The sequence below is a fragment of the Dendrobium catenatum genome, unplaced genomic scaffold, assembly GCF_001605985.2.
Source record: "Dendrobium catenatum unplaced genomic scaffold, ASM160598v2 fragScaff_scaffold_1061, whole genome shotgun sequence".
Classification (NCBI taxonomy): Eukaryota; Viridiplantae; Streptophyta; class Magnoliopsida; order Asparagales; family Orchidaceae; genus Dendrobium; species Dendrobium catenatum.
This window is the reverse complement of record NW_021319523.1, coordinates 424,447-447,826: the sequence shown is the minus strand read 5'-3', so window position 1 is coordinate 447,826 and position 23,380 is coordinate 424,447. Positions and strand designations below refer to the sequence as shown.

The window sequence follows — 23,380 nt, the reverse complement described above, 5'->3', positions numbered from 1 at the left end:
TTCACTGTTTGTATGAAAATAGTCATCTCTAGTTGATGTTTATATTTAAAGATAGAATGATGTAATTATTTTGACTTAGATTATGGGGTGTGATAAAAGTGATATCAGAGTAATAATTATTGGAAGAATTGAAAAGAAACCAAAGCCCATGAGCACAATAGAAATAAGATTGTGTTTGGTATTCATACATGCTTGTTGCATACATAATTTCCTATGCATTATATGCTAAAACTCTTTTGAGCTGATCATGAAAAGTTGATGGAGCCAGAAGGGAAGGAAATCCCAACTGAATAAGGGACAAGAGCCACTATAATTACACCTAAAGGTGTATTAAAGTTTTCTGATATCATTACTCAAATGGTTAGTGATAAATTGAATATGCAATCTGAATGAGAATCATCTGATAAAAAACTTCAACCAATCTAAAAAATGGGTGAAGGTATTAAGAAAAGGATTGAAAATACTTTAAAAGACCCTACTCCACAATGTGTCTAGTGTGGAAGAAAGCATACAGGACCCTGATATAGAGTTATAGAGCAATGTTTCAGGTGTGGTAATTATGGGAATAAGATGATACACTATCCCTTACCTGGATATGGATATGAATTTGTTCAGATATGAAGGGGCTATGAGTGCAACTAATTCATCTAGACATGAAGTGTTAGCTAATTCTACTGGTATGGTTTCCTATTTTGAATGCTATCACAAACATTATCATTCTTTCTTTGATTGCATTGCACCATATACTACCTAATTTATTAAATTCATATGCATATTTGTTGCTAGAAAATAAATTTTGGGCTATATGATTCAATTTTTATGATTAATGTAACTCGTGACCTATTATACTATGAAACATCGAGGAACATTTTTATAAGGTGGGTAAATTATAACAACATAAAATCTAAAAATATATATGAAATATAAAAAATCTTTATATGAGGGCTACAACATTGGGAAAGCATCATTGTGGCTTTGAATTCTCAAGAATTTTTTAAAATAATTCAATATAATGGTGCTGAGGTGGAGTTACAATAGTGTTGTTTTATATACTATATTGCGACGTTGGGTCATGGGAGCACCATGGTGGTAGGCACTAAAAAGAGTTTTTCTATATTTTAACATAAACACCACCGCCATTCTACCTCCACCTCTCCCATTTTTTTTGTTGCTGGGGAAGAAGCCGAGGAGAAGAAGAAGAGAAGGGAGAAGAGAATAAGAGAGAGAGGAAGCTCTCTGGGGCTTTTTCATCTGTCACTTCTATTATAAAAAGTGTTCATATCATAGTAAGTAACTTTTTCTCTGCATCTATTTTCAAAGATTATGAGATATGGCATAATTTCCCTCTCCCCATATTGGTAAAAATATGATATCTCCAATTTTAATAAACTTTCACCATGTAACTTTTGATATATGTTATACATCGTTAATCTAAATACTTTGAGTGACTTATATTGAATTTTTTGCGGGATGGTTTGGCTTATATGATATTTTAAATGAAATAAGTAGGAAAATAATGGGTACAAAATGATCAGGTACTAATGTACTACATTTAGATATGAAATACTTAACATGCATATTATTACTACTCATTTGATATAATACATGCATATTGATGAGTATATTATATATATCTATATGTTATGATTGTTGGATATGATATGTACAATGTGTCTGTTATTATGATCCCCATAATATGAATATAGTGTAAGAACATGCAAAATGAATGAACTGATGTGTTATATGATTGATAAGGATGATGAATAAAATAGGACTGATGATTGGAAATTGGTGACTAATAAGATTGATGATAGATATGATAAGATCGATGATCAATATGATGGATAACAAATGATATATATATATACGACTTATAAGACTGATGATATATATGATAGATAAATGATAACATATATGATAGATAGATCGATAACAAATTAATGTGATACACTTATGACTGATATGATAGATATATTGATGAAATATGTTATCTATAATTGATGATGGATAAGATTAATGATACTTGAGATATAATATACAGTGGTTAATTAATTGATGATATGATTGATTTGTGTGATTGATTATTTGATTGACATGATTGGTATGCAGCGAATTGATAGGATGGTGATGTGACCATATATGGGTGATGTGTATATGATGATACTATATATGAATAACATGATATATATATGATATTTTCATATTGAATTCTATATGTTCATACAATTATATATTTCTTATATTTGTTGATGTATTGCCTTTAGTTATAGATATTGGTAGCTTACTGGACTTGGTATAATTTTTACATATTTTCAGATAAGAGTAAGAATCATGTGAAGTGAGTCTCTAGACAACATACTTAGTTTTCCATTATGCACTTATTAGTCATTCTTTTGCAGTAATGATGAGCCAATTTATTTTGTATCATGACTATTGTACATATGTTATTTTGGGCTTGCATCAATTATAAATATTAAATATTATACAAATGAATTTACATTTTTTCCATTTATATTTTGTTGTTCATATGAAAATAGTTAGCTCATGATGTTTAAATTAAATTCTTCTGACTTTGACTCTAGGGAGTGACAATATGCATGTCCCACTACCTACTTAGAGCTCCACTTTCACTTATAACTTTCGTAGTCAACCTCCACTAGATGAAGGAGACCATTTTGAAATGCCTTATAACATCTTTTATTTATGACTTCCTTGAACCTTCCACACATGCATAAGCAGACGGGGCCAGAAATGACCTTCCTCATTCATACACGACAGATAGGACAAGAATCAGAAGGAAAACATAACATATAGCTAGACCCATATAACAAAACTTATAGTGCGCTTTATCAGTCTCTCACATCAGAACTTCCACCATATGATCATGGATTCATATGCAAAGATTTGTAGAATTAACAAGTATACAAAATGTTGAACATGAACGTGAACACAAGTATGCCAAACAACAAAGGATAATGCATGTATAATTGGCTCATATTTTAAAATTTCTTATTTAGATAATCATTTATAAATGGTCTTTAAAACACCATTATAGAACCTTTCATGAATCATAAGCAATGTCGAAAGTGCCAATTTTAAGAAAAAAATACTAAGAAATTCATCATTAAGGTAAAATCAATCGATGAAAAGTTTCTTATTTTATAATTAAAATAACCAAAATAAAATATGTTATAACATATTAGAAGTTACTCGATGGAAAGTTTATTATACTCATTAAAATATTTTTTCACCTTATTGTTTTTCAAAGAAATATATAAGAATTGAAATCAGAAATAGAGTATTAGCCTTGAGTAGAACAATTCTCTTAATAGACCCGATATATAAGATTTTGATCTAAAGTTTGCTTAGACTATATAGTGTGGCCAACTCAAATATAATATATATAATATAATAAAAAAAATATATTATGTGTGTATTGTGTGTGTGTGTGATAGTTTAATTTTATAAATATATGAAGAATATATTGAAACTAAAGGCATGTATGTTTTTTCTAAGTTAGGATTATTCATGTAAGTTAGTAATACAAATTATTAAAAGAATTTATTACACGTTAAAATCTTAAGTATTCGGTTTCAAGTCATTATTTTAAAATTTTAATTATATTATTATATATTTGGAGTAATTTATAATAAATATTGGGTTTATTTAATTTATGTTAAAATGATCTCAACATTTTTTGGCAGTGATGCATTCCATTAGTTTTTATTAATTATTTAAAAAAATGTGTACATTTATTTTGCATTTAAAAATAAATAATATTAAATAATATTTAAAAAATTAATAATGTAATTCTGTATGGCATGAGGATTCTCAAAGAGTTTGCTTTCTTGACGACTCTACTCGTTTAGAAGAATTTTTTATTAAAAAGTTTCAATCCGGGGCAATTTTTTAAAAGCAACATGTTAATTATCCATAATAACAAAAGCAGCTTATTTATTTTAAAATTTTTTAAAAAACTAATTCGCTAAATGAATTAGAATACGCCAAGTTTTCTGGTGCATTATGATACATCTAATTATTTTGGCGTGTTCAGAACAATAGAAAAAAGATGAAGCGAGATGAGATGAGAAAAGTTGGCAGAGTTTTAGATAGAGATATGAAAAAAGGTAGAAAGAGAATGATAGAAGAAGAAGTGTGGTATTAAACAATGCTACCTCTCTCCTTGTATAAATTTATATATATATTTTTATAAATTAAATAATGATTTATTTGTTTAATATTTTTTGGGTTAAAATTTTCAAGAAAATATTAAACATCTAAATTAAAAAAATTAATTAAATATTATTTTATATATTTTAAATAAAAATTGTAATTTAATATATTATATCTTAAAGTAATATCTTTAAACAATAAATTTATATTATTTTAAATATATTAAATATTTTTGAATATCAAAAAATTATTTTAATATTAATTTTAAAATTTTATTTTGAAATACAAATACTCATGACACTTAAAAGAATTTAATTTATTACAAAAAAATTTTAACATTTATTCTAATAAAGTTTTTAATAAAATTTTTTATAAATTATTGTTTTTAATTAAAACTTATAAAGTTTTATATAAATTTAGTTTAATTTATTAAATATATATTTTAAATTATATTTTAAAATTTTTAATTATTAAAGTTTCTTATAAATATTTAAATTATTAAAGTTTCTTATAAAGATTTAAATTATTAAAATTTATCATATAAAATTTTATATTATTAAATTCCATCGCTCTCTCTCTCCGCTGCCATCATTCCCTCTTACCTGGCCCTCTCTCTCTCTCTTATAAGTTTTATGTGAGTAATACGCCATTTAAAATGGCGCATGCCCTCTCTCTCTTTATTATATGAATAATACGTCAAATTGAATAACGTATTTGCTCTTTTCTAAATTTTAATTAATTAATTAATGCTTCTTTTATTAATTTTACAAATAATACTGCTACCTTATAAAATTTGGGGAAATTTTTGAAACGAGCTTGTCAGCAGTTTAATTTAGAAGAAGAAGCATGTTTGGTAAAGTATTTAAGAAGGAGCAGATACGCCGAGTTGAATGGCGCATTCACGGAATGCGCCTAATGAATTGGCGCATTGTTTGAATGCGCCTAATAGGATGGCGCATTCAACAGAAAACCTTGACTGCACGATAGTATTTGGCGTATTCTTCCTTTTTCCTGCTTCATGCATTCAGTGCTTTTGCAGGCGATTTTTTGCCTAAAATTTGATGCATTTTCTTTTTTAAAAATTTTTCTAGGAATAAGCAGGGCATTATTCTATGTTTTGATGTTTTGGTACGGTTAAGTAATACTTTGTCTAGCAATCATTCAGTGCTTTTTTTAATTAGTTTTTGTAAAAGTATGAGTATGAACGAAATGTATTTTATTATGAAATAGAATTTCGTTGAAAATTAAGCTTTTCATGAGAAGTTTGAGTATCTAAAATTAAGCTTGTTACAAAATTTTCATATAATTGTGTTGAGGTATGACTATATTTTATGTTTTAAATTAGGTTTTATTAAATAAAATTAAATTCTTGCACAAATTGTAGAGTTTTTCATTTATAATAAAGTATGAAGAAAATGTTGATTTGTCCTATCATGTAAGTTAGTTTCTTTGCGAAAGTATGGAGAGTTTATCATCTTAATTTTATACATATAAATTTAAAAAATATATGCGACAATAATAGTCAGAAGAAAATTATGTGAAATCAACTTGTTGAGATAAATGTTGAAAAATAAAATTTGTTATCTCATCATTTAAATAATTAATTATTTCTTTAGAAAATATAAAAAAATTTTAACACAAATTTTTAAAATATTCGAGTAGTATTTTTAAAAAAATTTTAACATTTAAATATTCGAGTAGTATTTTTAAAAAAATTAAAATTTAAAAAAGTTTCAAGCATATTATATATTTAAATCTAATATAGAACTAGATAATAATTTTAGAAAATTGGGAAATGAAAGTGCCAAAAGTCATTAACACAAATTCAAGAAAATACAAGATTAGTTCAGTAATCAAATGGATGACATATCATAATAATTGAGAAATGGTAAACAAATTATTATTACATTTGGCTCAGAACTATGCGCATATGCGCTTGGAGTTGGGTTAGAGTTGGACAGCATAAGAATTTTACGGTGAACTGCTGTTGGATGTATTGCCAATCTTTTATGTTAAGAAACTCCTTCTTTTTACCATCTATAATATTCAGCTCTTTATATTTTTCTGATAGAAATGCATCTTGATTAGTATGCCACCTTTTATAAAGGATACAATGTTGCACATCGGTTATTGGATTCTCAGCGTTGACCACAACGGAACCATCTTCTTTCTGTGTGATTTCATTAATTCTTATACTAAGAATATTTATTGGAGCAAAATGATCATTATGATCCGTAAACCTTTGTCGTACAAATTTCCAACCCATATCAGTAATTGTTTCTCCATCCACATACATGGGATGACGACTTTTGATGACTTCGTGATATATATCCCATAAACTATCGTCTTCATACCAAGACCATTCATATAAACAACATCGAAAAAATTCATTTGATCTTGCTTTTTCCTCCAAGAATTTATCCACAGGGTACGACATTGATTCTGTCAATCGAATTGTTCCATCATATATCAACTTATTTCTTGGAATTATATGAAGGAAATCCCTAGCTGGTGAGCGCTTTATTGCTGAGGTCCTTGATGAAGATGATGACATTATGTGCTGAAATTTAAGCAAATGCGGAATGAGTTAATATTTATGAAAATAATACAAGTTTATATGTTAAGGCCAATAATACCAAGAAGTAAAGACAATAAGAATTTTATATAGTTAGCACCATAATCTTATACATCAAATATTAATATTTGCTTACATTTTAAAACACATCATAGTCATTTCCTAAGCAAATGTCGTACACGACCTTGAAGTTGTGTTTGTGTTGGACAACATTTGAAGTGGTACATAAATTCGTGTTGTAGGTGGTTCCAATCTTCGCCAACTAAAAATTTTGTCTCCTTTCCACCCTGAGAACATTGCATTAGTATTTTGTAGTTATCTAATAGCCATTTATCTTCTTTATGCAACAAATGTTGATATAGAATACAGTGATCCATATCAAGCATTGATATTTCTATCCCCGGCTCAACTGTACCGTGTTTATCGCAACCCAATTCTCGAATACGATCCTTTAGAAAATTTAATGATACTAGGTGGCCGTTCATATCGCAAAATCTATCTTGTAGCAACTTCCAAGCACTCGATCGAAGTTCATAGCCAGACCTATATTGCCTTAATTTAATAATATCATCATTTTCATGCCACCAATATTTTCATTGTTCGTATAATTATACATTGACTCATGTATTTCAGTATCAGATTGACTAGAACTATCTCCTGTATCAAAACTACCACTATCCATAGTCTTGTAGGAATCCACATCGTTGTTATCCATGTCATCTCCATGCAAGGAAATATTTTCGTTTTGTTCTGATTGAGGGTAGCATGAGGAAGAGACTATGTTCTCTACAAATATATTACTACGTGTTCTTATTGAAGGTTCGGTTACACTAGGTCATCGAGACAGTCGTTGCTGCACAATAGTTTGACGCTCTGACAAACTCAGTTGATCATAAAAGTTGTTCTGCATTTCAATCGTACTTATTCCTCCACCATACCACGTGGTAGGCCTACCTTAAAAAAAATTTATTATGCTTAACTTTTAAACTAAGTAAAGTGATCACTACAAATGACAAAGATAAAGTTTTGCATGTTACATTTGTATCTCCGTTGAAGAACCAGCAACGTCACCATGATTGATTGGTTTCGCCATATTTAAGATAAAGCTAATTGACATAATTTTATTTTAACCATTTATATAAAATACATTACCTAATTTTTTTTGGGACATCATTACCTAATTAACACAAAATTTATTGGCCAGTGGGGGCACATGCCCCCATTACCCCCACCCTGGCTCCGCCAGTGACAGTAACTGTCGTATTATACATAAATTATATTTATACTCTATTTACTTTCAAAATAAAATGCTACATCTCACTGTATCAAATTTTACATGAGAATATTTACTGAAACAAAACATATTTATTAATATTTACTAACTCAAATACAATTACATGCAAGCAAACAAATTTAAGTTCAAAACATATAAATATTAATATAAGTCATCTAACATTAATTAGATAAATAATTCCTGCAAATTTAACTATAACTCTCTGGATCTCTTCAAATCCTAAAAAAAAAAAAAATAGGTTGGGTAAAAAATAATAATACAAGATCTAAATATTTTATGAAATCTATAAAAACTTAAAAAAAAATCAAACATCAAATTAGTTCCTACTTCATTTAGGGATCAGAAATTTACAACGCCTATATTGTTTTTTGGAAAAATAAACTGAGTGCAAACGTATGTACGTCCATAATTAAAGTGCAAACGATTAAAAAAAAAAAAAAAAAAAAATGTTAGCCATAAATTATTATCTGCACATGATAATTGATTCTTCAAACTTAGCAGGATCAAAATGATAGCATATTAAAAATTAACAAAACTAACTCACTACATATTACAAAGTCGTTGTAAACAAAATGGCCGCAACTATAGAAATCTTACCAAAACTAATTTAACAGAATAAATTGAAAAAAATAATAATAGACAAAACTCACCCCTCAGCTCTCGGGTGAACAGAATTGGAGGAGAAGAGGATCAGAAACTTGCGAAGAGGTGATTTGCTCTGAGCGATGATACTCTTATTTATAAACAAAATTTCCTTCTCATCTGCACAACGTCCATCCGTCCCCAATTATTGCCCTCTTCATTTCTGCATCCGTCCGCGGATTTCGCGGATCTCGTCTTCGCTGAAATCCAAACACCTCAATCAACGCCAGCGAAGTAAGCGAAGAATGCCAGCGAAGTATGCGAAGAATGCGCCTCAGAGCATGGCGCATTCAAAAGAATGCGCCGAACGATTAAGCGCATTCTAAGAATGCGCTTAATTCTTCGGCGCATTCTTCAGAATGCGCGAATCAGTTGCACGCATTCTCAGACTGCGCTGCTCACTTTGACGAATTAGCTTCAATTTAAATTATTTCAAAAATATGCTCTTTTCGTAAAATTAAATATCCTTCACGCTGCTTTCGAAAATTTTGCCGTAAAATTTGACCTTCAATCCGTCCATTTCCTATTTGAAACAAATCTTTTTTTTTTTTGCTTACGAATATGTTCGTCCCTTTTTCTTTGGTCGGCGTCGCATGCGAAGATTGAAAAAAATTATGTTTAAATATTCTGATAGGCATTAAAAAAAAAAATTAAAATTATATAAGATGATAATATCAAAATGAGTTTTAAAAAATATAAATTTATCTTAATATAAGTATTATATTTTTATATATTTTAAAAAATTATTATATACTGAGTTTAAAACCAATATGCAAAATAATTTTTAGAAATGAATTTTTTATTCAGATGATTTGACGCTGGTGGGCCCATCTAAAGTTGGGCGGTCGCATTCATTTCGCATGTGGGACCCACTAATAATTGATCGCTCCCAAGTAGACCGGGTTTCTCAAACTCTATTTGCAATCTGCGCCGTTCACCAAGATTTTTACGTTGTTGGGTAACTAATTTAGCGTTTAAGTAAGAGTTGTGAAAATGGAATTGAATAATGAACTCAAAGAAAGAGAGGATTATAATCAAGGTTTTCAGAATCGGATCGGACAACCAATCGGAGGAAGGAGGGGTTCTCGGTTCGACCGGTTCGACCGGTCGAATCGGGGTCGAACCGGATGACGTAATAAATAACAATATTATTAAAAAAAATTAAAATTAATGATTAATTTACCTCTAATACATTCATTCTACATTCTATTTTCTATGTTGGCATAGAAATACAAAAAATCACATGAGGGAAATTATTATCAACAAAATCCATGAGATCAAAAGATGCTCAAATTCTCCTTCACCAAAATCTTGCATCACAAATGCTTCTGCATCCTCACGTGGTATGTCACCTTCATCACATGTATTAGCTAAGTTGTCTTCATCACATGTATTACCTCCACCCTTATAAATTGTTCCACAATGAAGGCATTTAAATTGCTTCCTCCCATCAGCAGTTTTGGACTCAGTAAAATGGTTCCAAGCAATATCTAACTTCTCCCGTACGCTTTGACTCAGAGGAGCCAGTGGATTATTTTGTTGATTCATTGCTAATATTAAGCTAAAGATACGATTAGAGATAAGTTAATTAAAAGAAACTTCACCATTTAATGTAAAATCAAAGGATAATTCTAATTGAGAAACTTCAAAGACAAAGCATCACATATTTGGTGTGGTCGAGAAAATATTTAAAAATAATATATGTATTATACTTTTGTCTTTAGAATAATAGACATTATCACTTTTTCTGTTCATAAACATGGGGCGGATCTTAACGAACTATGTAAACTCCCCTGTGTTCATTTCCTAATATTTTTCCTTGTAGATTATTTTTCTCATTCTCATGATCGTTATTGTCTTTGAGCATGTGCTTTTTCCCATTAATTGGTATAGCTTTGAAGTCTGAGAAAAGTGAGAATAATGACACGAGTCACATGAAGATGGGTGTGTGAGGATTGACTGGTTCAATAGCCAATATTTTGAGTATTAGAAGAAGCAAATTAAGGATTATCTATGACAAGAAAAAATATATCCATATGTTTTTGAGCCGAAGTAAAAAAATATGAGAGCGAAGAAGATTGGATCTCCTAAATAGCTGGCACATGAACTTATACTCCAAGGATTAACAAAGAATGTTGCCTTCAAAATGTATGAGCTGATCACAATTGTCATGTAAAAGCACAATTAGACATGTCCGATAAGTCCTTGATGGAAAATATTACAAGAATATTTAATGAAAAAAGGTTTTTAATATAAAAAATTGTAGATTCTTCTGCAATGACATAGATTAATGAGTTCAATCTGAATACAAGATACTTTGGCTCGGTTTGCACCAACTTTAATGACAAAATTCATGCATTGAGCTTATTTTCATCACTACTAGAAAGCTAGGCTCAATCCCTAAAACCCCTGCTATTTCTCCTACCCCTAGCCTTCTCATATTTTCTTCCTTTAGAACGAACATCATGCATTAAAAGTACCCTAAGACAGGAAAATCCGAAAATGGCTCAAGGAGTAAACCGAAATTTGAACTAACCGTGGAAGAAATGCAGGTTTTCGGTTTGATTTCCAAGCCGAAGATCATACGCCCAGCAAACTGAAATTCCAAAAAAAAAAAAATTACATTTTAGAATGGAAAAATCAAGTTAAAAACATACATGAAAAAAGAAAACAGCCATTGATTCATGTATATGATTTTGAGTATTTTTTTTTTTAAATTTAGAAACAAATGAATGAAAGGATACAAAGTTAAAAACATACATAGAAGGCTCGTAAGCTCGTTTGCCCTCTGTCTTCACGAACGAGCTCTCCTCTTCGGTGACGACGGTTTTTTCCTTCGCGAGTTTGCGACCGGACGAGCGTCTGGGAAGAGACGTCGTGAAGAACCGAGCAGTCAAAATCGAAAGAAGAGAAATGAAATAGGGTTTGGATTTTTCATTTTTTGCATAAAGAAGCATCTCAGCCGTCCGATCCTCATTCCTCCGCTAAAATGGCGCGTTTGCTGAACCGGCCGGTTTTTTGAAACCGGGACCGGTTCGCCGGTTTGGCGATCGAACCGCCGGTTCGAGCGGTCCAACACCGGTTTTTGCATTTCCCGGTTCTGATTTGAACCGTAACCGGCCGACCGACCGGTTTGCGGTTCAACCGGTTGAACCGGCCGGTCCGGTCCGGTTATGAAAACGTTGATTATAATTTCAATCACATTTAAATAGGATGATATAATAAATATTAAAAATATTTTAATATATTAAAAATATAATAATTTAAAATTTAAAGTATATACATAATTATTTTAATTAAAGCTTGAAAATAAGTTCGATTAAGATTTAATATAAATTTTTTTAAGAAATTTGATTAATCATTAATATGAATATAAATATATGCATAATATAAATATTAACGTTTTAAAAAATAAGAATGGATCGGCAGGTTGAACCGGTTGAATCAGGATCCGGTCGGCCAAAACAAGAATAACTGGCGCAAAATAAGGAAAAATCGGTTAGAACCGGCGGTTCGACTTTTGAATAGGAAAATTAGTGTCAACTTTCAAAAATCAACTGGTTCAAGATACCATTGATTTTTAGTTGTTCATTTTGAATCCAATGGTTTGAAACTCTAAATTGAAGGTATAATAATATCTATTTTGCTATTTCGACTTCCCTCCTAGTCTCATGAATAGTACCTGTCCCCATTCTTCTTCTTGTTCTCGAACTTGAAGATCGACTGCAAGCTCGTCGTCTCCAATGAAGGCTTCTCACCACAACATGTACTCATCATCTTTATGGCACACGCCTCTTTCTCCCCACATTATTGGTCATCATCTCTCTATCCCAATGCTGATATATCATTAAAAAGTATATTGATCGGGCACAAATCTCGAGGCAAAAATCAAGTTGGAAACTTTAAAATTAAATCATAAACCATCTAAACTCTGATTTCGACAAACTATAATCGAATTGAAGGTCTTGACAATTAGAACCCAATGACACCAAATTCGACCTAATCTGAGCTCAAAAGGGTCCAAATGGAAGACCCAAATCACATTTGGAAGGTTCAATCCAAAATTTGGATTACTACATCATTTCCAACTGGTGCGTGCTTATAGTCAAATCAAGAGGCTCGACGAGACGAATCCAACAAGCCCAAGATCGTAGAATTCTGATATCATTAAGATATTCAAATACTCAATAAACGGTCAATGATCAAGGGATTCAACTTTGGTCGTCCATTCAAACCACCCTCAATTTACCCTTGATCTTCCTCTTATTTACTACCCATGCCACTCTCACAAAACTATGAATAGACCCCTTATTTTTCATGAGATGGGATCCCCAAACAAGAAGGGAAGAGAAGGAAGAGAGAAAAAGGAAGAAAGCTTTTCTTGCCACCAGACTCCTCCTCGACTACTGCTGGACTTTTATCCGGCAGCCAACTGATGCCAAAGTTTTGCCCGACTACCTACTGACACTAGAGTTTTTCCCAACTGCAAACTGACTCCAAAGTTCTGTCAGACTGTCGAATGACGTTGGAGTTCTGCCCGATTGCAGACTAACGTTGAAGTTCTACCCGATAGCCAGAGATTTCTGTTCGACCATCAATTGAAGCTAGATTTTTGCCCGACCATCAAACATCACTAAAATTTTGATTTCTTTTTGTAATTGAAGTTCAACCCAGGAGTTGATTATTATAATATGATTGTCCTCAATTTTAGAGATGAGTTAGACACTTGTAATATAACAAACACTATTGGAATCCTTTCAACTGGGCATGACCCCATGGTTTTTTCCCTTTCTAAGATTTCCACATAAAAATTTTGGTGTTACACTTTTCTTCTATTTGTATGCTGGATATCCTTACAACACTGAGATGAAAATTTTCTAACTCTATTGCCATGTATATTCTAGCATACAATAATTTGGTAACATCTGTAGGAATCAATATCACAATTCTAAGTATTTATTCAATGGCCAACAGGAATAGAAATCTCATATTAGGAGCCTCCCGCTCCAACTCCCACCTATTTAGGAATCAATCTATGAATCATAGACTCCAAGTATTTGCCTATTTTTATCATAGGGTGCAAAGCACTACTGGAAAAGGAACTTCAGAACCTTCCCTAGAAAAATGTATCCTAAAGATAGAAAAATCTTAAAATGAGGTCCTTCAACTCCTTTGAGAGACTCGACAACCTATGCTAGCACCATAGGAGGAGTTTCTTCTCCCTTGATATCCACCATTGGCAGAAGATGTTCAAGTCAAACATCTTCATGTAGAGATTCCTCTTCCTCCAACAAGGAGGATTATGCAATCGCACCAAGACAATGAACTTGTTGACACTACAAGTTCTTTCCATCATTCACATATAAATCAACAACCTTGCATTCCTTCAGATATCCCTGAAGACTTAGTTTGACTGCACATTACTGAGCTCCCTCATAATGCCCTACAACATTAATTATGAAGATTGGTTTGAGAAGAGTTTCCCGTGGGAGGGGTAAGATAACCTCTTCGTTAGTGGGACTTCCAGGAGTCATCACCCTTGACTGAAGTCATTCTTTAACATCCCATTATGCCAGGATTCAAATTATCGACCATCAATTCCTACAATGGGGCATCCGACCCGTACAAGCATATCGATCACTATAGAATCATAATACATATCCAGTGAGCCTTAGACGCACTCCTATGTTAGGTCTTTTCTTGCTACCCTAAAAAGACAAGATGGAATGTGGTTTTATTCATTTCCAGCCAGAATTATCCCAACATTCATCAAATTAGCCAAAGTGTTTGTCGAATAATTCATTGCCAATTGAAGAATTGTTAAGGATTCTTCTCATTTTTTTTTGAGATCCTCCAAAATAAATGAGAATCATTGAAGGAGTATTTTCAATAATTTTTCACTGAGGCTTAACAAATTCCAGGAGTAGATCCTAAATTATTAAGAAGAGTCATTCTTAAAGGCCTCTATCTTGGCCCCTTTTATTCGGCACTCATGCATGACATGATTTATTCATATGCCGACCTGATCCATCATGTGGAAGCACAAATATTTGTAGATAAAGCCATAAATGCTCAGAAAATGTATTTTGACCAAATAAATAGAAAGCAAAAGAGTGCACGTGGGATGGATAATTCATTCCTATAATAAAAGAAAAAAGGGAAGAAATACCTACCTCCTAGGCCTGCAATACCACAACAGGAACCTCGATAGGAGGAGTATACACCACTGAATGTATCTTCGGCAAATGTGTTGATGGACTTCTCATATTAGGAGAACATGAAGTGGCCTAATCCTTTGAATTCGAATACAAGAAATCAGGATCAATACTATCATTTTCATCGTACTTATAGCCACACTATCGAAACCTGTTAGCATGCCAAGGATGAAATTAAAAGGCTTATATGCCATATTTATCTTCAATAGTTTATTTGAGATCTGCCTGCTCAAGAGGAAGCTCGCCCCACTAGCGGGTAAAATCAACAATAATAAAGATAACCATTGAATAATGTCTAATAGTTGATGAGATTGAGACCATCATAGGAGGCACCTTATTATTTAATATGGTCTTATTAGCTGTAGATGAAAAGATGACACTGAAGAAGGCTCATATCAATCATTCTTTTACTTTTGATGATTCTAATTTGGAGGGAGTAAAAACCCCTCATTAAGATCTGCTTGTAATTAATACAGGGATAGGTGACCAGTTTTACAAAGTTAAAAGAATACTGGTGGATAATGGAAGCTCTGTAGATGTCTTGTTCTACTCGATTTTTCTCAATATGGGCCTCACCAAAGAAAAGCCTCACCCTATTGCAGGTCCACTGTATGTGTTTGATAATTGACCTATATGAGCAACAAGAATGATCAATCTCCCAATTATACTTGGAGAAGTTCTCGAATAGATTACACACTCAATCTAATATATTATAGTAAAGTTAGAATCAGCTTATAATGCTCTCTTTAGAAGGCCACACCAATCAATCTTTGATATTATCGCCTCCATCTCTTACATTACAATGAAGTTCCTTACCTAGTGGGAGTTAGTGTAGTGCGTGGAGATCAATAAATAGTACAATCCTACTTTCTTAGGCAGGTTCAACCATGTCCAATAGTGACCCTGAGCATTGAAAATTTTGATCTTCAAAGTGAAGATATCCATTAGAGGGCTTTTCCTATAAAAGACTTCACTAATATATCCATATCTGAAGAACACACTTTCAGAACTGTGCAGATTGGGTCTCTTCTCTCAGACAAGGAGAAGAAAAAATATGCTGATTTTCTACATAGGAATTATGATGTTTTTGCATAGAGTTTGATAGATATGCTCGTAATCAACCCTGAAGTGATGGTGCAACCCCTCAAAGTCAACCCAATGTGCAAGCCATTAATCCAAAAGAAACAAAATTTTGTGTCAGATCGTTAGCAAGCAATGGAGAAGGAAGTTGATAAGCTTTTGGATGCTGGATTTATAAGAGTAGTATAATACCCCACTTGGTTGGAAAATGTCATCATGGTATGGCAGGTAAGTTGAGCTTGGAGATTGTGTGTAGACTATATAGATCTCAATAAAGCTTTTCCAAAAGATAGTTTTCGGCTTTCTCGTATTAACTAGTTAGTCAATACCATTTCTAGACATCAAATTTTGAACTTTATGGATGCCTACTCTGGCTTTAATCAAATATAGATAGATCCTACTAATGAGGAGGAAATAATTTTTTTAATAGAGAAAGAATTACACTACTATTTGGTGATATTGTTTGGGCTTAAAAATGTTGAAGCCATATATCAACGCCTTATGAAAAAAGTTTTTAATGACTTTATTAGGCACTCTATGGAAGTATATATTGATGATATGCTGGTGAAAAGTCTTGAAAAATCTCAATATATATTTGACTTGGAAAAGTGCCTCCACTTACTATGATGTTTTAATATACAACTTAACTGTGCCAAGTGTTCTTTTGGAGTTGACTCTGGAATGTTCTTAGGGTTTATGGTAACCAAATGGAAATTGAGGCCAATTCTGATAAAATTAAGGCACTAATGGACATGGTGACACCAAATAATAACATAGAAGTTCAGAGACTGAATGGAAGGATTACATCAATGTCTCATTTTCTGGCTTGTTCAGGAGATAAATATCTGCCCTTTTTCAAGACACTTATAGGTGCTCCTAGCTCAAGATTCTAATAAACAGATGAATAAAAGAAGCCTTCAAATAACTACAAAAATATTTGGCATCTATGCCAATACTTTCCAAACTAATACTTGGAGAAAAATTGTATTTGTATTTGGCTATTTTTGCTTAGGCAATCAGTTCGGTCTTGGTCCAAGAAGAGAATAATATATAACGTCCCATCTATTATATCAGTAAGAACTTATCTAAAATAGAGGATTGTTATCCACTAGCTTTGGTATTAGTTTACTCCGCCAAAAAACTATGCGCTTACTTTCAAGCCTATACAATTAAAGTTTACGCAAATCTACTACTAATAAATACCTATAAAAGCTATAAGCATCTGACAGACTCATTAAGTGGCATGTAAATTTGGGAGAGTTTGATAACCACTACTTGCCTAGACCCGATATTAAATCTCAGAAACTTGCATATTTTATGGTTGAATGCACCATCCCTATAGCTAACGACCCACTGAGCACTTTCTCTCCCGTGCTGGACTTTATATGCTGATGGAGCTTCTAGAAGTTCTGGTGCTAGAGTAGGAATTCCGTTGATCTCTCTGCATAAGTTACTCTTGAGTATGGGATCAGACATAAATTCCCTGTAATTAATAATGTAGAAGAGTATGAGGCCCTTATTACCGGACTGAGATTAATAATCAACTTTGAGCTGCAGAACTTGATAGTTCACATTGATTCGTAATTAATCACCTCTCAGGTAAAAGGGGAGTTTGACATCCATAATCCATAATTGGTATAAAACTGTAACATCATAAAGTCACTCTTAGACAATGTAAAAGAGAATCAAATCATCTATGTTCTCTGATAGCAAAATACACGAGCATATGCTCTATATAAAATTATTATATCAATAACTAGAGATGTCTACAAGAGGAAGTATATTGAAGAAATTCACTTTCCAAGTATCCAAGGTATGTGTGTCATACAATCAATCGATGAACCGAGAGAGACTTCTTGAATCGATCCCATCTTATCCTTTTTACATAATAGAGTGCTGGCGAAAGACCCCATGGATACAACACGAATTCAAATGAAAGAAGCAAATTTCATCATTATTGGTGGTGAATTATACAAATCTACTTTCACTAGACCATACCTAAAATATCTGCCACCTTCAAAAGCCGATTACACACTCCAAGAAATTCATTCAGGAGTATGTGGAGAACATTTGGGAGGAAAAGTATTAGCCTAAAAAATCATGAGCCAGTGATTCTATTGACCTACAATAAAGCAAGACGCACTTGAGTTTACTCAAAAGTGTGAAAACTATTAATTGTATTCCAATCTTACCCATACATCCGCTCTAGAGCTTGTATAATTTCAAAACCCAGAGCCATTCCCTTAATGGGGGATTGATATAATGGGACCATTTCTTATAGCCACTATACAATAAAAATTCATCTTCTTAGATGTAGATTACTTCACCAAATAAGTGGAGGCAGAATCTATGGCAAAGATTACTAAATCTAATGCCTAATAATTATTGTGGAAGAACATAATTTGTCAGTTTGGCATTCCTGCAAAGGTCATTATTAATAATGGGAAACAATTTTTGGGATGATCTTTACATCTTTTTATAACATTTACATATTCAGCTAGTCCATACAGCTATTGCCCTCTCTCATGCAAATGGGAAAATGGAGATTACAAATCGAATAATTTTGAAAGGGCTGAAGACATGCCTAGGGAAGGCTAGGGGGCAATGTGCTAAAGAACTTCCAAATGCCCTATGTGCTTATTAAACCATCGCTATAACTCCTATAGGAGAAACCTTGTATAATCTCTGTTTGGTACGGAACCAGTCATACCAATTAATATTGGAGCTGTAAGTAATAGAGTTGCGACTTTCAACTTCAGTAATAATAAGGAGAAGCTCAGAAATAACTTGGATCTGCTCCAGAAGCAAGAGATGTAGCCTCACTTTGAGTCACTACATATCATCAAAGAGTTTTCTGTCACTATAATTGGTGGGTGAAACCTCAATGTATATGAATCGGGAATCTAGTTATGTGCAGCATCGAGGCAGCTGAAAAAGGCCCCCAACGCAACAAACTCTCTCCCCTATGGAAGGGTTCTTATTTGGTGGAAGCTATGGTCAAGCCTTGCACATTCAAACTAAAGGATGCTAATGGAAAGATGCTCCACCAAACTTGGAATTTTGGAAACCTTCACGAGTATTATCAATAGGGGTTGATAGTACTGTTTGTCTTGTGTCTTCTCCGAAATTATTATGTTAACCTCATATATATCCCTTTTATATTTTTATGCTAACATCTTATTCATCCCTTCTGTGTTGAGTGCGATAAAACTCTTCTAGCTCATATATCCCTAGGTTATACTAGGGAATTATTATATTGTCTTATATAATGCAGAAATGTGATGTTTACTTTATTCTAATATTATCTCCTCAAACAAAAGGATAAAAACTAATAGAGAATTTAAACTCTTCATCCATGATTCGAGAAATACATTATTTACATTATATCTCAATCACTGGATGATCAATCCCAGGGGGATTTGATCCGACCTCTTCTATACAGGTTAATGTCATTAATCAAATAGTTTGACTAATAACCTCGAATAGGTCAAACAACCTTGCAGGATCTCTTGAATTTCAAATTGTTAGATGATCAATCCCAGGGGGATTTGATATAACCTCTTCTATATAGGTTAAATGCCATCAATCAAACGCTTTGATTAACAACCTTAGATAAGTCAAAACATCCAAGTAGGATGTCTCTCATATTCACTCAAGTTAAAAGAGCCCACTAAAATATTTCTCATCATACAAATTGAAATTAAACTAAGTAAATTTCATATTCATATGAGAAAAAGAAATGAGAAGAACTCCAATTATTTTTTAATATATCACTGAATATAGCATATACATCATATGACAACATCCATACTAAATACATGTAACATCACTACAACATATAAAGTGGTGCAACCAACAATAGAACAACACAAAAAATCTCAATATCATCCTTCTCCTCAAGGGAAAAAGTCCTTATACAACTCACTCTCTACCTCATCACCATCAGAATTTGAAGAAAAGTCACCAGAAGCCTAGCTCGGAATCAACCCTTCAATTTTTTCTCCAGTCTTGCGCCGCACTAGATGGACGCCCATCAAAAAACCTTTGATGAAGCCTTCCTCCATACACTCCAACTCCAAGGCCTTCACCTACATATCATATATGTAATCACGAGCTTCTTGAATCTAATCCAAGATGATCATCTGAAGGCAACAGACTTCTTAAATTTTCTATGACTCTAGAAGGTGACTGTTCTAACTTGGACATGGTTTCCTTCTCAGACAACAAACTCTTGGGCCTCTTATTCTCATTTTTAATGGCTATAATCTTCTCCTCATGGACCTGTTGATATTTAACATGCTGATTGATTGCTGCCTGTGCATCCACCAACTCAATCTGCAAATAGTCCATTTGTTAATTTCGTAAGGAGGTTGAAGTTTCCATAATAGCCAATTATGTACTGCACTCTGCTAGCTGCTCTTTGACAACCTTACTCTCCTTGATCTTGCTATCATAGTTCCTCTTGTACTCTCTCTGGAGATACTTGACCTTTATAAACTCATTATTCCAGTCATTTAAGACTTTGGCCATTTCAATTTCAAGATCCATGCATTACACCAACTGAAAAATTGAGAAAAGTTTTGTAAGGGACATATCCTTATGAGAATGTAAAAAAAAAAAAGAAAACAAAAAAGGGAGATTGGGAACTTACTAACTCCTCAGCTCATCGACGGCCAACACATTGATGGTTCAAAACATCTTCTAGAATGTGTGACTTAAATGGAGAGACTTGGTGACTTTTTCTATTAACTTTCAAAATATTATCCACTCTTTTCTTCTTAGATGCCTAGGATCACCCTCATTTCTTGATCATTTTGGAGGAGCCTTTGAAGGTTGAATAACTACTCTGGGAGTTTGGACGACTTCTTTATCATACGAGCAAGTGATATTCCTACATGAGTAGAAAGTCTCATCTTAAACAAATTTTCTTTATATACATATCTACTCAAATATTGTACCTCATAGTGGAGTGTATCGATATCAGAGAGATTAAAAATCTTCAATAAATCCTTTACTCCAATGTATAGGGGAATGGGTAAATTCTTCAATTTTTCCCATTTTCACTTGAGATTCTAGTCATTCTACATAAAAAAAGTCGCTAACCCAGCTCTTTGTTGGGTCTCAAGTGTGAATATCTAGCCACTTGAATCTAAAAGAGATATGATCATATATATCACCAATAAGTCTATCCAACCGAGAAAGGCACTCTAGTAAAAATACAGCTCCATGATCTCTAAAAATACGATCAATCACATTATGATCGACATGGATTTATAAGAAAGCTGGGACAAACTCACTCCTCATGTCGCTAAAATGTCGATCAACTCTAGAGGAGGGGAAATTATAGCCTCGCTCATAAATTGAACTCATACACTATCAAAAATCCTAGGGGAGGGGAATATACATGTGTGGATCTTTCAGGAACTTTCATCACAAGATCATTAGGGAAGTGAAATTTCTTCTTGAAAATGATCAAGGAATCACCATTTATGGTGGATATGACATCATCAACATTGAACACTTTGTGAGTCTTCTTCAGACACTCAAATTGGATAGCAGAGTGATCTCCTTTTACTTGGGGGGATTTTGGTCAAGGTTATGCCACCCATTTAAACTTCTTCTCTAAAGAGGAGTACTGAATTTGAGTAGGGGAAACACCTACTAAAAATAGTGGAATGCCTCTAGAGTAAGAAGAAAAATCGGGGTGAAAGAAAAGAAGCTGTAAAAATTCTAACTTCTACACAAGGGGAGGGACACTAAATTTAAGTAGCGGATGCCGCCTACTAAAAGTTGTTAAATACCTAAACTGTAAGAAAGTTAGAAGGAGGAGAAAAAAAGAGAAGGAAAAATTTTTAACTTCAATATAAGGAGAGGGATACCAAATTTAAGTAGGGGATGCCACCTATTAAAAATAGTGGAATACCTCAATTATAAGAAAGTTAAAAGAAAGAGAGAGAAGGAGAAAATGTGCATTTTTCCCCCTACCCCAAGGCTACCCCAAGGGAGTATTTATAGGATGAAAAGGGGGGAATTTATTTGAAAAAGAGAGTGAAAGAAGTTTCTAGGAGTAGTTTGAAATTATTATGAATTTTTCAAAAATTTTCAAATTTTTTTTGGGAAAAATGACATTTTCAGAATTATTTTTATTTTTTTTTTGAAAAAAAGAGGTAGGCTCTAGTAGCCTGCCAAAGTAAAAAAAGTGGGGCCCACAAAAAAATAATAATAGAATTTTATAACCACATACCCCTTAGGGAGTGCGATTGTTCAACCCACACTGATGTGTGGGCCACTTGGCTGGTGGTGGCGCCTACCGGCGGCCCGCTAGCCAGATCGGTAGCCAAAGCATGTTTGGGCCTCATTTTCATTCTAGACAGTCCTAATTGGAAGTTTTTGGGGTCCCCTAAACCATTTTTTGACTTTTAGAACTCAATTTTGGAACTTTCAAAGTTCAACGAAGCCTCTATAACCAAGTTTGAGTTTATTTAATTTTTTTAGAATGCAAATTTTGGACCTTTTTTTGTGTTTTGAATAGTTTTAATTGCTGTAACACATATCTTTATACTTTTGGAGCTTCGATGTTTAAAAATAGGGGGTAACTGATATATCATAAAAAATATCTTAATCGGGCACAAATCTTGAGGCAAAAATCAAGTTGAAAACTTCAAAAATTAAATCAGAAATCATATGAACTATGATTTTGGTAAACTTTTAGTCAAACTGAATGTCTCCAAAATACAAACCCAATGACAGTAAATTCGACCCAATCCGAGCTCAAATGGGTCCAAATCAATGACCCAAAGCGCATTTGGAAGGTTCAATCCATAATTTAGATTATTAAATAGTTTCCAAATGGGGTGTGTTTATAATCTAATCGAGTGACTCGATGAGACAAATCCAATGATCCCAATATTGCCAAATTTTGATACTATTAAGACATTAAAATGCTTAATAAATGTTTCATGGTTAAAGGATTCAACATCGGCCATCCATTCAAACCACTCCCAATTAACCCTTTATCTTCCTCTTATTTACTGGCCATGACACTCTCATAAAACTATAAATAGACACCTAATTTCTCATGAGAGGAAACCCCAAGCAAGAAGAAAAGAAGAGAATGAAGAGAAGAGAAGGATGAGGGCTTTTCTTGGCACCAGACTCCTTGACCACCGTTGGACTTGTACCTGGTAGCCGACCGACACCGAAGTTCTACTTGACTATTGATTAATGCCAAAGTTCTTTCGGATTATCAACTGACATCGGAGTTATGCCCGACTACAGACTGATGCTGGAGTTCTGCCCGACTGCCGACTGAGCTGGAGTTCTGCTCGACAGTCGACTGAGGCAGAGTTTTATGAAATCTTAAATTTTTAGTTTTTTTTAATAATGAATAGTGTTTTTTGA

The 23,380-nt window shown here is 33.0% G+C and overlaps 1 long non-coding RNA gene across 1 annotated transcript; it reads right to left on the bottom strand.

The window, feature by feature from the left end:
- Positions 1–6,363: 6,363 nt before the first annotated feature.
- Positions 6,364–8,744, bottom strand: LOC114580510. Its single transcript, XR_003701950.1, has 2 exons — positions 8,693–8,744; positions 6,364–6,733 (listed from the first exon to the last, which is right to left on the bottom strand). It is a non-coding gene; the product is annotated as an uncharacterized LOC114580510 (long non-coding RNA).
- Between the last annotated feature and the right edge of the window lie 14,636 nt (positions 8,745–23,380).